Raw genomic sequence first — 14,284 nt, forward strand, 5'->3', positions numbered from 1 at the left:
CGTTCTTTCGTACAAAACGTACGGCCGGTCAGACTAATAGGGAGTGGGTTGCAACTTTGCACGGCCTTACAAGGGATTGTGCTTTTGAGTGTGAATGTGGACTCCCTTATTCAGATACAATGGTACGTGATGCAATTGCACAGAATGTTTCTGATGTTCGTATACGGGAACAGATTTTGAAACTCGTCAATCCCTCCCTTCAACAAGTGATAGACATATTGGATAGACAAGACATGCTTGACTTTGCTCAGGAATCATTTGCAACTTCGCCAGCCGTGTGTAACATTAACCGGCCCGCCGGGCGCGCTGCACGGCCCAGTAAACTGCCCTCGCACACGTCCGCGCAGCTGCCGCCACGCTCTAAACCAGGTGTGTCGCGCCAACACTACACATTGTCTTTCCTCTGCTGTGTATCTTTATACATTGTAATTCTGTTCTCCGGACCACTTTTATTCGCCCCACGTTGGATGATTTGTCGTTGCTCCATCACCACTGAATGTGATTGTGGGCGACCAAGGTGATGCAATGGACAGGGGAGTGGGGCGAGGTATTCTGTGTGTGTGTGTGTGTGTGTGTGTGTGTGTGTGTGTTTGAAATTTGAACTGTATGTCGCCATCATGCGTCACGGACACGATGATCGTCATTCATCATTAAATGCCTAATTTCTGTAATACTGACACACGTTCACCGAGTAACTACAATGCAACTGTCTGAACGGCTGGCGGCAATCGACAGCATGAGGTAATAGTCGCGAAGACTTGTGTCGATACCTTTCGAGCAGAATTAAGAAGAAAAGTGACACAGCTACGGGGAGATATTGAGGCACCTGTTATCTACGTTGAAACTTGTGGTTTTATTGTTTTCACTAGCGAACCCGGCAATGGGTTGCAATTCCTTAATACGTATGAGAGTTGGATCTACGTCCGATTTACTCCTCCCCCGTTGCTCTGTCCATCTCCTACTCTCTCTGGCTTTGTCCATGAGTCGCTAATATTTTCTTTGTCCATCTCCTCCTCTCTTCGTTCACATCCTTCTCCCCGCGCTGTCCACAACCACGTTCACCCTCCGTCTGTCCATTTCTTCCCTCTCCTTTGTCCATCTCCAGTTCCTCTGATTCTCTGACACTGAACCTTCTTTATTGTTATAATAAATGAAGACTCTGTAGTGTATATTCTAATCACAAGCTGATACTCTTTGAAACAGAGTATCTCTTTAATTTAAGGAGACAGGAATACAATTTTTATCGGTAATAATTATAAGGTGGTGTAAAACATAACAATGCTTTCTTTTGTTTGAGGATTGTCAGCAAACATGGCGTTATCGTTTGAACAACGGAAATGGGTGCTAAAGTGTTACTGGGAAACAGAGAATTTGAGTGCGGTACGCCGACGTTGGAGAGCTGAATTTGGAACACCACCACCGACAACGGTAACAGTTACAAGAATCAGAGCTAAGTTTCAAGTCGAAGGAACGGTGCACGATATGAAGAAGGGACATAGCGGACGAAAGAGAAGTTCAACAGTCAATGAGAGCGTCAATGCAGTAATCCAGGCATACACACGATCCTCGAAGTAATCTGTGAGGCAATGCTCTCATTAGATTGGGATCTGCACAAGCAATGTTCATTTTGCGGTCTCAGAACTTTAAGCCTTAAGTTCCAAGACTTCTCGATGCTCTTAACGAGGATGATCCTGATAGGCGAAGCGAATTTTGTGAGTGGTTCATTAACAAATATGAAGAAGAACAACGTTTCCAAGATCGAATTCTTTGATCAGATGAAGCGGCCTTTAAACTTTATCGAACAATTAACCGCCATAATTGCGTGTACTGGACCAGAGAGAATCCATACGTAACCAAGAAAAGGCATGTTAAGGGGGTAGGACGTCGAATGGGCCGACTTGGAGCAGGAGAGACACCACAGGAAATTTTAATTTCCTCTGTATATACTTTTACAAGGAAATTCATAAAACTTTGTCAGCATGATCAGGAAGGATTCAGGATTCACACTCGTAGCAGCGGAACTTCAAAAATATAACAAAATAAGTTTTTTACATGCGCAATTTCATCATTTTTTCACTTACTGTTGGCGGCATTTGTGGTTATAGGTACACTTTTCTTCATAAGTAAGAGAGACTGTTCGATGAATTTTGCACAGCATACAAACCATACTTACAGGTGTCTGAAACTCTAGAACTTATTTAATTTATGAAAAAATGAATGAGCTGTTACGTTTTAAACTTTATGTTTAGAAAAAATCAAATTTTGTAGTTAATTATTTCAATTTTTTCCACAGTTTTTAATAGATTTGTAAAATTCTAGAGTTTCATACACCTGTAAGTATGGTTTGTATGCTGTGCAAAATTCATCAAAGAATCTCTCTTTCTTGTAAAGAAAAATGTACCTGTAGCAAGAAATGCAGCCAATGTAAGTGAAAAACTGATGAAATTTCATATCTACACCAATTTATTTTGTTATGTTTTTGCAATTCCACTGCTATGAGTGTGAATCCTGAATCCTTTCTGGTCATGCTGACAAAGTTTTATGAATTTATTTCTAAAGTAGAAATGAAAATGTCCTGTGGTGCCTCTCCTGCTCCAAGTCGGCCCGTTTGACGTCCTACCCCCCCTTAATCTACCAGGAGTAACAGTCGGGTGTGGTCTGTCCTCTAGAGGGTTAATCGGGCCGTACGTCTTTGACAACACTGCCACGGGTGACTCGTAATTGGAAATGTTGGAGATGACAACTGCTGCTCTCAGTATAGTGTTTGGAAATGAAGATTATTACTTTCAACAGGATGGGAAGCCACCTCACCTTCACCTGGATGTGAGGGCATTTATCAGCCGTACATTCCCTGCCAGGTGGATAGAACGAAGAGGGGGTGTGGAGTATCCCGCTCGATCTCCAGTTTTAATTCCTCTGAACTTCTTTTCATGGGGAACTCTAAAGAACGCAATTTACGCTGCGAGACCAAACACATTGAATGATCTTAGAGAGAAAATTGAGCAAGCCTGTGGGGCTATTCCGTGGGAAACAATAAAGTTGGCATGTCGCTCAGTCGTAAGTCGTTGTCGACGCTGTATTGCGATGTACGGACACCAGTTGAACATTTACCACCTTAGGTCGGACCATGAGGCACCTAACACCACTAAAACTCTATTTCTAACCACTTTCGTTAAAAAGATGTTCAGTTTCAAAGACTATATACATTATTTTCCGACACCCTGTATATATACGGTGGGCAGAACAGTCTGAAGTGCTTGTAGTCTGTTGCAGGGCAGGTTGTACTGCGACATAAATGTTAACAAATAAACCTGATAGGTTGCTGCATTTCCGCGTTACTTAACACGGAAATCAGCCAATTGGGGCAGTGCGGTTTTGCCCAAGGAGTTTTTTGTTTGGTTAGGCGAAATTTAAACTTGCGTGCTCGACATGATTGGTTAACTTCAACGCTAAATAACTCGGGAAAAGGCGCACCACATAGAATTTTTTTTCTTATTATTTATGTCTCGTTGTAATGTGCCCTGCAACATCCCTCCAAGCGTTTTGGACATTTTATGACCACACAGTATATTGAGAAAGAATGTGTATGGACGAAACAGTTTGTTTCACTTGCGTATCCCGTCATCGTGTCTCACTGCCGAAGAGGACGTCTAGATACGGAACAAATCCCAGAGTTTTCGTTCACAAGTAAAGTGCTCCTATAGCGCATAACGTCTCAGAACCCTTTATAGCGTTATAACAATTGTATTACCATATATTTATATATATTACACATTAAAATTAATATAGCGTATGTCCGTGCGAAAGCTCATCCGAATACCGTTTAAAAATCTGTATTAAATCGGCCAAGAACTTTACGAGATTGATGATAACAGTGATAAACATGGACTTGTCTTTATATAGTAGTACATTTTACAAGAAGTCCTAAAAAGCTGAATTTCATAACATTATTTTGTAAGGAAGGAAGAATGGGTTTAACGTCCCGTCATTAGTCAGACTACAAGCTCCGATTGCTTTAACAGCAGTGAAGGAAATCGGCCTTGCCCTTTCAAGGGAACCATCCCAGCATTTGCCTGGAGCAACTTAGGGAAATCTCAGAAAACCTAAGTGTGGATGTGCAGACGTGCATTTGAACCGTCGTCGTCCCGAATGGAGATCAGTGTGCCAACGAATGTGCCACCTCATTGTTAAGTTTGATCACAAGGTTCAAAAATCTAAACTTTTGGTTTCGTGACGCTGGTTAAAGACGGTTATATGATTGAAGTAGTACATCCCAGCATTACAGGTTTAGAAAATACGCACTTGGCTTATGTTATGTAAAGGCAGAGGTAGACTTTACAATTTGCCGTGAAATTTATGCAGGTAACGAGCGACGGGTTTTTCACGTAAGGTGAAAAATACACTGAAGAGCAAAAGAAACTGGTACACCGGCCTAATATCGAACAGGGTCCCCGCGAGCACGCAGAGGAGCCCCAAGACGTCGTGGCATGGACTCGACTAATGTGTGAAGTAGTGCTGGAGGGAATTGAGACCATGATTCCTCCAGGGCTGTCCATAGAGCCATAGGAGTAACAGGGGGTGAAATCTCTTCTGAACATCGCGTTGCAAGGAACTCCAGATATTCTCAATAATGTTCATGTATAGGGAGTTTGGTGGCCAGAGGAAGTGTTTAAACTAAGAAGAATGTCACTAGAGCCCCTCTGTAGCAATTCAGGACGTGTGTGGAGTCTCATTATCTGTCGGAATGCACAATGGATTTGATTGGATGCAAGTGATCAGACAGCCTGCTTACGCACCTATCACCTGTCAGAGTTGCATCTAGCTAGACGTATAATGGATCCCATATCAGTCCCACACCACACGCCCCACACCATTACTGAACCTCCACCAGCTTTAACAGTCTCCTGCTAACATGCAGCATCGATGGATTCTTGAGGTTGTTTCCTCATCTGTACACGTCCATCCTCTCGATACAATTTGGAACGAGACTCGTCCAACCAGGCAACACGTTTCCAGTCACCAACAGTCCATAATCGGTGTTGACGGGCCCAGGCGAGGCGTAACGCTCTGTGTCGTGCTGTCATGAAAGGCACACGAATTGGCCTTCGGTTCCGAAAGCCCATATCGATGACGTTTCGTTGAATGGTTTCCACGACGACACTTGCTGATGGCCCAGCATTGAAATCTGCAGCGATTTGCTGAAGGGTTGCACTTCTGTCACCTTGAACGATTCTCTTCAGTAGGCTTTCGTCCCGTTCTTGTAGGATCTTATTCCGGCCGCAGCAGTGTCGGAACTCCGATAGTTCACCAGATTCCTGATATTCACGGTACACTCATGAAATTGTCGTATAGGAAAATCTTCGGCACTATCTCGGAGATGCTGTGTCCCATAGATCGTGCGCCGAATAAACACCACGTTTAAACTCATTTAAACCTTGATAACCTGCCACTTTAACAACAATCACCGATCTAGTAACTGCACCAGACATTTGTTTTATCTAGTCGTTGGCGACAGCAGCGTCGTATTCTGCCTGGTTACATATCTCTGTATTTGGTTACGCATGCCTATTCCAGTTTCTTTGGAGCTTGAGAATAAATCAGTATGCCTGACGCTTTCCTTTGGTTGTGCCACTAGCACCTCAGCAGCGTCGTCCTCTCTGGGGTATTAAGGTGAGAGATGCCGAGCGGTGGTCCGGCAGGGTTTGGAGTGAGGGCGGGGGTGGAGGGGGGGGGGGGGAGGGAGGGGTGTGAAATAACACATCTGCGAACCCGGTCGCCCGTCAGGAAGAGTCTCAGTCGCCGTGGGAAGACGTCGGCGAAATTGGCCTCGCCGCACGATAGCCCACACTTCCGCTTCCGCACGCGGGCGATTGGACGCCGCGTCATCTCGTATCCGGCTGTGATGGCCATCTGATCTCTGCCGCCGAAGAGGAGTACCTATATTTTTTCTGACAGGTCGTCGCCTCGCATCTGCAGCCAACCGGGGGTGGTACGGGGGTGGGGACGCAGCCGAATATCAGATCAACAGCGCGGGACGCGGCTGACTCTGGGCGACGTGTGGGGCGACAAGAAGACGAAGAAGAAAGCAAGGTGGCACTTGCGTAATCTGACGTCGCGTCTGGTTTTCAAGCGGGACGTCTTGGTACGGAAGAAATCCTGGACCCATCGCTCACAAGTTGTGTGTTCTCGCCTTACACAGAATCTGGAACCATCACTTTACATAGTAATGAAAATCGATATCGAGAGCAAACTGTCTATTTCCTAGCTGCTAAACTGGTCACATATTCTCCATTGCCGACTGCCCACCTACCGACTTCTAGAGGCAAAAAATCTGGCTTTCAGTGTATCATACAATTACTGACCGAATTTAAAATGCTATCATAACATACTCATCAACTAGTTGTACTGTTTCTCCAGGGTGGACTTGGGTTTAAGAAATGTAAACTAAATATTACAATAAATTTTATAAATAATCGACAAGTACGCCAAAGAAGAAGAGAGAGAACTACAATGGACATTGCTTCTATGCATGAGCAATCTTTCCTTTGTCATTCACTTATCTTATCTGCTTGGATTGGGACCTAAGAGGGCGTTCTTGTGTACAGCTCATCTTGCTGTACCAGCTGATAATGTAAGTTGTACATAAAACCCGAAAAATGTAATGGTTATTTTGTCAAAAGAATTTTGTGTATGTGTTCAATCTGTTGTGAGTCTGATACCTCTATTGCCTTAAGTGGATATGGGCCATAACAAAAAATTTTCATTGTTAGCCGCCATCTTAGAAAAATCTTTAACATTTTTTTTTAGCTTAGCTACGAGACGTGTCGTCAGTTAGGACAACTAACTTTATTTCAAATCCCACAAGACCAGAAGCAGCTACTAATAATTTAACAATTTTATTTACAGATTTACTTTATATAACGAGATAACATCCCAGGCAGAAAAGGTCTGGTCGCAGGATTCCAGTTCCATTATAGGATTTCATTTGTAGATGCTACTCTTGTTATCTTATATTGGGAATTGAGACGAAATCACGATAAGTTACGTATTACAGTAATGTTCATCGAAAAGACTTGGTAAATTTTCTCTGGTGCAGTAAGCACATCCGTAGTGTTGAAAAAGGACAATTAATTATCGACGATTACGTAACTACCCTGATAACTGAGTTAGTTTACTGAGTGCTTATAAACGTTGGGCTAAATTAAACAACGTATTACACTGTTAATAATACTCCAACATTAGTTATTTCTCTTTTATGCCGAGCCATTGCATTAACGTGTGTTTCTTTTTTGTATTGTAAGATGGCAAGAACTATGCCCCTTACATGAAGTCATTAAAGATCGCCTATCTCACGCTGAGCGAACAGTAGGGCTGAACAAAAAATGACTGACAAAGCACAATGCAACTTGTAGAGGGTATAGTATGCACATATTGGAATAATTAACGTCGGGTGATGGTTTTAAAGTAATTCACACGACATGAAAACTTTGTGGAAACGAGTTGATTTACTGTACGCTAGTTTACCCCAGGGAAGCATTTAGAGTTGACCGTGGCCGGCTGGGGAACGGCGAAGGGAAGTGACAATAGGCAGCTTAGGGTGGCTCAAGCTCTGAGAGGCAGTAGCACGGCGCGGCCTCCAGCCGCATTAAGATGAGTGACAGTGAGTGGGTGGTTGACCCCAACTCCATGCTGGTGTACCGGGAAACAGATGGGGAACTTGTATGCCTGTTGATAAATGTCCATCGTCCCGTTTTCTGTGAAACATGCAACAAAGCCACGCAAAGCTACGGTCAACAGAGGTCAAAATATGCGTGTTCGTGACTATAGCAACTTCACACTGAATTCATGGTCTGCAGAGCCTGAAGTAAATCAGGTGAAGAGCGACAGTATGGAATACGCCAGCCTCCAATGGGATCGTAGGACCAAGGAATTTGAAGTACTCTCCTGGGAGTCAGAATTCTGGAAAACTTGGTGTTTGTGCAGATGCTAACCTTAATGGGTGGCCTGGGAGAGGGGGGAGCTAAATAGAAGAAGTTGAATGGAAGGGAAATTTTGTGGGAATTTGTTCACTTCCCAGAGCAGGCATTGGTCAGCACTGGGAAGCTACGCATAATTAATGCGACTTGCGCTGCAATTGGCGTAAGTGATTTTGCTGGAGGGGAAACCGAGGCGACGAGCAGACTGTGAGAAGTCTCCATAGAGGTCTTCCGTTCCCAGCTTGCCTAGAGTGCGGACGTGGCGTTGTTGACTCAGCTTGCCTGAGAAAGAGTGCATGTCTGCAGTTTAGGAATTAGCAAATGGAACGATTGAGCTTGGAGATAGAAAGTTTTGGTTTAGCTATGTACTGAGCAAGATACCTAGGAGTGAGTAGACGAGTGCAGCCTTGCAGCACCACGAGGTCGGCCAATGTCCACACAATGACGCTGCTCCACCACACTGTATTCAGTGATATTGCGCCCGCTCCATCCACAGATTAATTTGTTGGATCACATCGGCAAAGTTTCCATGAGGGTTTCATGGGCCGTGTACTGTAGAATTCTTCTCGCCCTTCGCATTACGCCTGGGTCAGTCGATAGGAATTACTTTTGAGTTATCGAGTTTTACTCCACGCAAACGCAATTTATTACCACTGTCTGGTAGGAGAGTCATGTAATGTGATGATTGAAGGTCGTGAGTTAAAATAAATTTGTGATAATCGATTGCATCTGTTTTCAATAAAGTACTTGAAATCCCAAGTCATTTTCTTAATTAATTTTATGTTCAACATTTGCATCTGGTGTTCAATTGCTGCATATAACATCAATGTGCACCCCTTTTTAATTAAAAGTGATCAATTCTGAATCAATTATTGTCAACACTGCCACCGCAGTTTAATCAGGAGTCACAGGGCCTTATTACTTTCTTTGCGTTATCCGATATTGCGGCAGGTTTGCACACTCTGTTCATCTGTTAGTCAATTAGCTGGAGTGAACACACGCCAAAACCACATAAGTGACGGGTGGGTGTTACAGCATAAGTCACGGCTCATATTATTTTTTATTACATTCACTAAGAGTCACAAAACAAATAAAAGATTATTATTTTATTACATTACACACTCTGCAGCACAATAAGTGGACTATTACGTGAGGCGTTCCGTAAGTAGCGGAACACGTTTGTTCTCGGCCAGTTTCGGTTGAACAAAATGTTGATTCAAATGTGGGACATGGTGAAATATTTCCTCTTCAGCCCCTATCATGAAGTTCCGGTACGTAACGGTTCTATATGTAGCCTTCAAAATGGTGTACGTAATGGAGATGCCTTGCAACCTGAGAGCTGTCATTGAGTTTCTCATGGCGAAAAAACAGAGCATCGCAGATATTCATAGGCGGTTGGAGAATGAGTACGGAGGCATGGCAGTGAGCAAAAGCACAGTGAGTCGTTGGGCGAAGCACCTCTCATCATCGCAGCAAGCTCGTGCCGGGCACACACAGGTGTGACTGCAGCAATGTTCGAACGTGTGGACAATCTCTACGAGGTGACTGACGGATTACAATGAAACATCCTGCCGCCTGACTCGATGCGTCCGTTGTTAGTGCTGTTGAACAACAGTTGGGTTACTCGAATTTCATATACGGGGTGATTCTTCCGTGATGAAGGAATGATGCGAAAGTGTGAATGTATAATCTGATGTAAGAGACCATGCTCCGGAAACAACTGGGTCGACATTTTAAGCGAAAGTCGTTCTGATACAACAGCCTTACACGCACATATAAACGGCTTATGACTTCTTCTGTTTCCCAGTTGCTTTGTTGTTTTTTCTCTAGTGTACGTGTGAATCATCAGAAACTGATACGACCAAAATAATTTGGATATTGCGTCTTCGACCATAATAGTTTTGCAAGCTTTCAGTCACATATTTAATGCATAAAATTTGTAAAATAATCAGACGTTTGAACTGTTTTATAAAACTGAGGGGGATTCTTGAAGGATTTGGGATAGAGATGGGGGTGGGGATTAACTTGCAGATGAAGGAAAGATCACATCTTGGCTGACGGAACCTTAAAGAAGGAAAGTAAACGACTGATTTTTGCTGCAGGGGATCTAGGTATCAGAACTAGCCCCATTAAAGTCACAATACAGAAACCAACGGAAAGCTTAAGTGCAGACTCCGTGAAGTAACAGAGGAAACAACTGAAGACATCCTGATCTGCATCAGAAAAGGTCGCTCAGTGATTAGAAGCAGAATCACAATGCAGTTGCAACAACAAACAGGAAAAATGTTTCGAAAAATGAAAATGATATTCGCTGTGGCACTACCGAATTCAAGACAGATGTAAGACGCGTATATTTCCATTGTCTATTGTCAAGCAACAATTTATCATAGATGTTTATATTTTATTAATAGCATTAAGTTGGAATAGTTAATATTTGTCATGTTGGAAATAATTGTGATAGCAGCGAACGTCTGCACCAAAATATTGTTGGCAAGAAAGACCGCACATTCATATAATTTTAAAAGGGGCGGCAGAGACAGCGTATGGATACATTTTAAGAAAAGAGCGGGAAGGACCGCGCATTGATACATTTTGTAATGGTAGCAGGGATTGTCTGCACCAGAAAGCATTGTTGGCGGGAGAGACCGCACTTTAGCGTTCGTAGGAAGTCAGTAGTAAGCGAGAAGTGAAGCGAGTCGGTAGCAGGTCTGAAGCGAGAGGTTGAGAGGAGCGGTGTGCCTGCCAGCCACCAGCTATGATTTAGAAGAGATTATAAACGGATATACAGAGACATCAGCTAACTATTATCATAAGAGGAACTAATATGCTAGTTGTACGATTATTGTAAAATGTAAGTCCCATTTGAACGTTTGTAAAATCATTTCATTCAGAAAATAATTAATTTTTGCCAGCAATATTGCATTACTGATTATAATCCATCTCAAAAACCATCAACGTAAAACTTCGCAAAATTTTGTTGTTGTCAAGAAAAAGTTTAACTATGAATTACGTAACTTCAGTCACATTAATTAAAGAATAACGTCAGCTATGCTATTAAAGAATAACGTCAGCTTTGGTAACAAACACAGCCACTTATTATGACAGCCCACCAGCAGCTAATATAGTAAAACAGAGTAAGTACACTCCTGGAAATGGAAAACAGAACACATTGACACCGGTGTGTCAGACCCACCATACTTGCTCCGGACACTGCGAGAGGGCTGTACAAGCAATGATCACACGCACAGCACAGCGGACACACCAGGAACCGCGGTGTTGGCCGTCGAATGGCGCTAGCTGCGCAGCATTTGTGCACCGCCGCCGTCAGTGTCAGCCAGTTTGCCGTGGCATACGGAGCTCCATCGCAGTCTTTAACACTGGTAGCATGCCGCGACAGCGTGGACGTGAACCGTATGTGCAGTTGACGGACTTTGAGCGAGGGCGTATAGTGGGCATGCGGGAGGCCGGTTGGACGTACCGCCGAATTGCTCAACACGTGGGGCGTGAGGTCTCCACAGTACATCGATGTTGTCGCCAGTGGTCGGCGGAAGGTGCACGTGCCCGTCGACGTGGGACCGGACCGCAGCGACGCACGGATGCACGCCAAGACCGTAGGATCCTACGCAGTGCCGTAGGGGACCGCACCGCCACTTCCCAGCAAATTAGGGACACTGTTGCTCCTGGGGTATCGGCGAGGACCATTCGCAACCGTCTCCATGAAGCTGGGCTACGGTCCCGCACACCGTTAGGCCGTCTTCCGCTCACGCCCCAACATCGTGCAGCCCGCCTCCAGTGGTGTCGCGACAGGCGTGAATGGAGGGACGAATGGAGACGTGTCGTCTTCAGCGATGAGAGTCGCTTCTGCCTTGGTGCCAATGATGGTCGTATGCGTGTCTGGCGCAGTGCAGGTGAGCGCCACAATCAGGACTGCATACGACCGAGGCACACAGGGCCAACACCCGGCATCATGGTGTGGGGAGCGATCTCCTACACTGGCCGTACACCACTGGTGATCGTCGAGGGGACACTGAATAGTGCACGGTACATTCAAACCGTCATCGAACCCATCATTCTACCATTCCTAGACCGGCAAGGGAACTTGCTGTTCCAACAGGACAATGCACGTCCGCATGTATCCCGTGCCACCCAACGTGCTCTAGAAGGTGTAAGTCAACTACCCTGGCCAGCAAGATCTCCGGATCTGTCCCCCATTGAGCATGTTTGGGACTGGATGAAGCGTCGTCTCACGCGGTCTGCACGTCCAGCACGAACGCTGGTCCAACTGAGGCGCCAGGTGGAATTGGCATGGCAAGCCGTTCCACAGGACTACATCCAGCACCTCTACGATCGTCTCCATGGGAGAATAGCAGCCTGCATTGCTGCGAAAGGTGGATATACACTGTACTAGTGCCGACATTGTGCATGCTCTGTTGCCTGTGTCTATGTGCCTGTGGTTCTGTCAGTGTGATCATGTGATGTATCTGACCCCAGGAATGTGTCAATAAAGTTTCCCCTTCCTGGGACAATGAATTCACGGTGTTCTTATTTCAATTTCCAGGAGTGTATATTCATGTCGCAGTTCGATGTAGCAGTCAGATGGCGATCCAGTAACAGTAAAAAAGGTGAACGTTTTGGATTATTGCAGGTAACGACTGAGGGCCACGACGACGTGACATTCTATGTTTCGTCGAAAAACTCAGAAAATAACTTTTAATAAGCAGCATTGAAATATGTATGGGAAGATTGAGAAAGAGAATTAATTTCAAAGGGAAGATTTCATTTGTTATTATTAACCAAGAGGTAGAAATCCTAAGGGAGGTTTCAAATGTTATTGTAGAAGGGAAGGTTGCTTAAAACAAAAGAGATATAGAGGAGATGGGAAGGTTTCACATATCGAATACTGGAATGCTACACGCCAGGCCAAAAACTTGTGGAGAAAAAGATAGTGCGGACAACTGACATTGCCGCACCAGGCGATAACAAGAATGCCGAAAAATAAGAGGAGAAAACGTGACACAAACGAGCACTAGTAAATCGAGCTGCAGCGACTCTGGTGTATAGCAGTGAGAGTGTCCCCATGGGTTTTCAGCACAGTCAGAGTACTGCCTAAAGATTTTTGTGGGCCCTCGTGAAACTTTGTCATTCAAGTACCGTGACACTACCCTGTGATCTGCGCGAACTATTCTACGATACATCAAACGGATGGGATGTGTCGGATAAGTGATAATACACTAAATCTTGCATAACGAACTTATTTCCTTTGTTTACTATTGAAACAGTAATAACAATAATAGTGCTCATTATCAATCCCTTCAACCTCATATTAGATGCAGTCATTAGCGAATGAGAAAAATATGTAAGAAAACCTGAATCACCGGTATTCAGTTAAACTTGGGTGAATAAAGGATGACATTAAAATACTTTTATTAATTTTCCCAGGTGTAGTAAAGTTATGGTCACAAGAAATAACACAAGAAACTGAAAGAAAATATCTCGTGTCTATTGTGGATGCTACATTGCTGTAGAATCCTCATGCATGCACCACGTTAGCAGAGGCAAGACGACGACTCGACCATTAATCTCTGACTTAAGGACACATTAACGGCGCTTGCAATCTTACCTGCAAGACTTTCATTAGGCCAATTATGAAATGTGCTGCACATGTCTGGATAAAGGTATCCAAGATAAGTTCAATAATGTTCATGTCTGGTGAGTTTTGTGATCAGCGTAAGTGTTTCAACTCAGAAGAATGTTCCAGGAGCCACTCTGTAGTGGTTCTGGACGTCTTGGGTGTCGCATTGTTCTACTACAATTGCCCAAGTCCGTCGGAATGCGTAATGGACGTGAATGGGTGTAGGTGACCACACAGGATGCTTACGTACGTTTCACCTGCCAGAGTCGCATCTAGACTATCAGAGGTCCCATATCACTCCAACTGCACACACCTCCACCAGCTTGCAAATTCCGCTACTGACATGCAGGGTTCATGGATTCATGAAGTTGTCTCCACATCCGAACACGTCCATCGGCACAATACAATTAGAAACGAGACTCGTCCGAGCAGGCAACACGTTTCCAGTCATCAACAACCCAATGTCGGTGTTGACGGGCCGATGGAAGGCGTTAAGCTTAGTGTTGTGCAGCCATCAAGGGTACACGAGTGGGCCTTCGGTTCCCATATCGATAATGATTCGTTGAATAGTTCGCACGCTGACATTTGTTGATGGCCCAGCATTGGCATCCGCACCAATTTGCGGAAGCGTTAAACTTCCATTAAGTTGAACGATTTCCATAAGTTGTCGTTGTTC

This window comes from Schistocerca serialis, chromosome 10 (genome assembly GCF_023864345.2).
Source record: "Schistocerca serialis cubense isolate TAMUIC-IGC-003099 chromosome 10, iqSchSeri2.2, whole genome shotgun sequence".
Lineage (NCBI taxonomy): Eukaryota > Metazoa > Arthropoda > Insecta > Orthoptera > Acrididae > Schistocerca > Schistocerca serialis.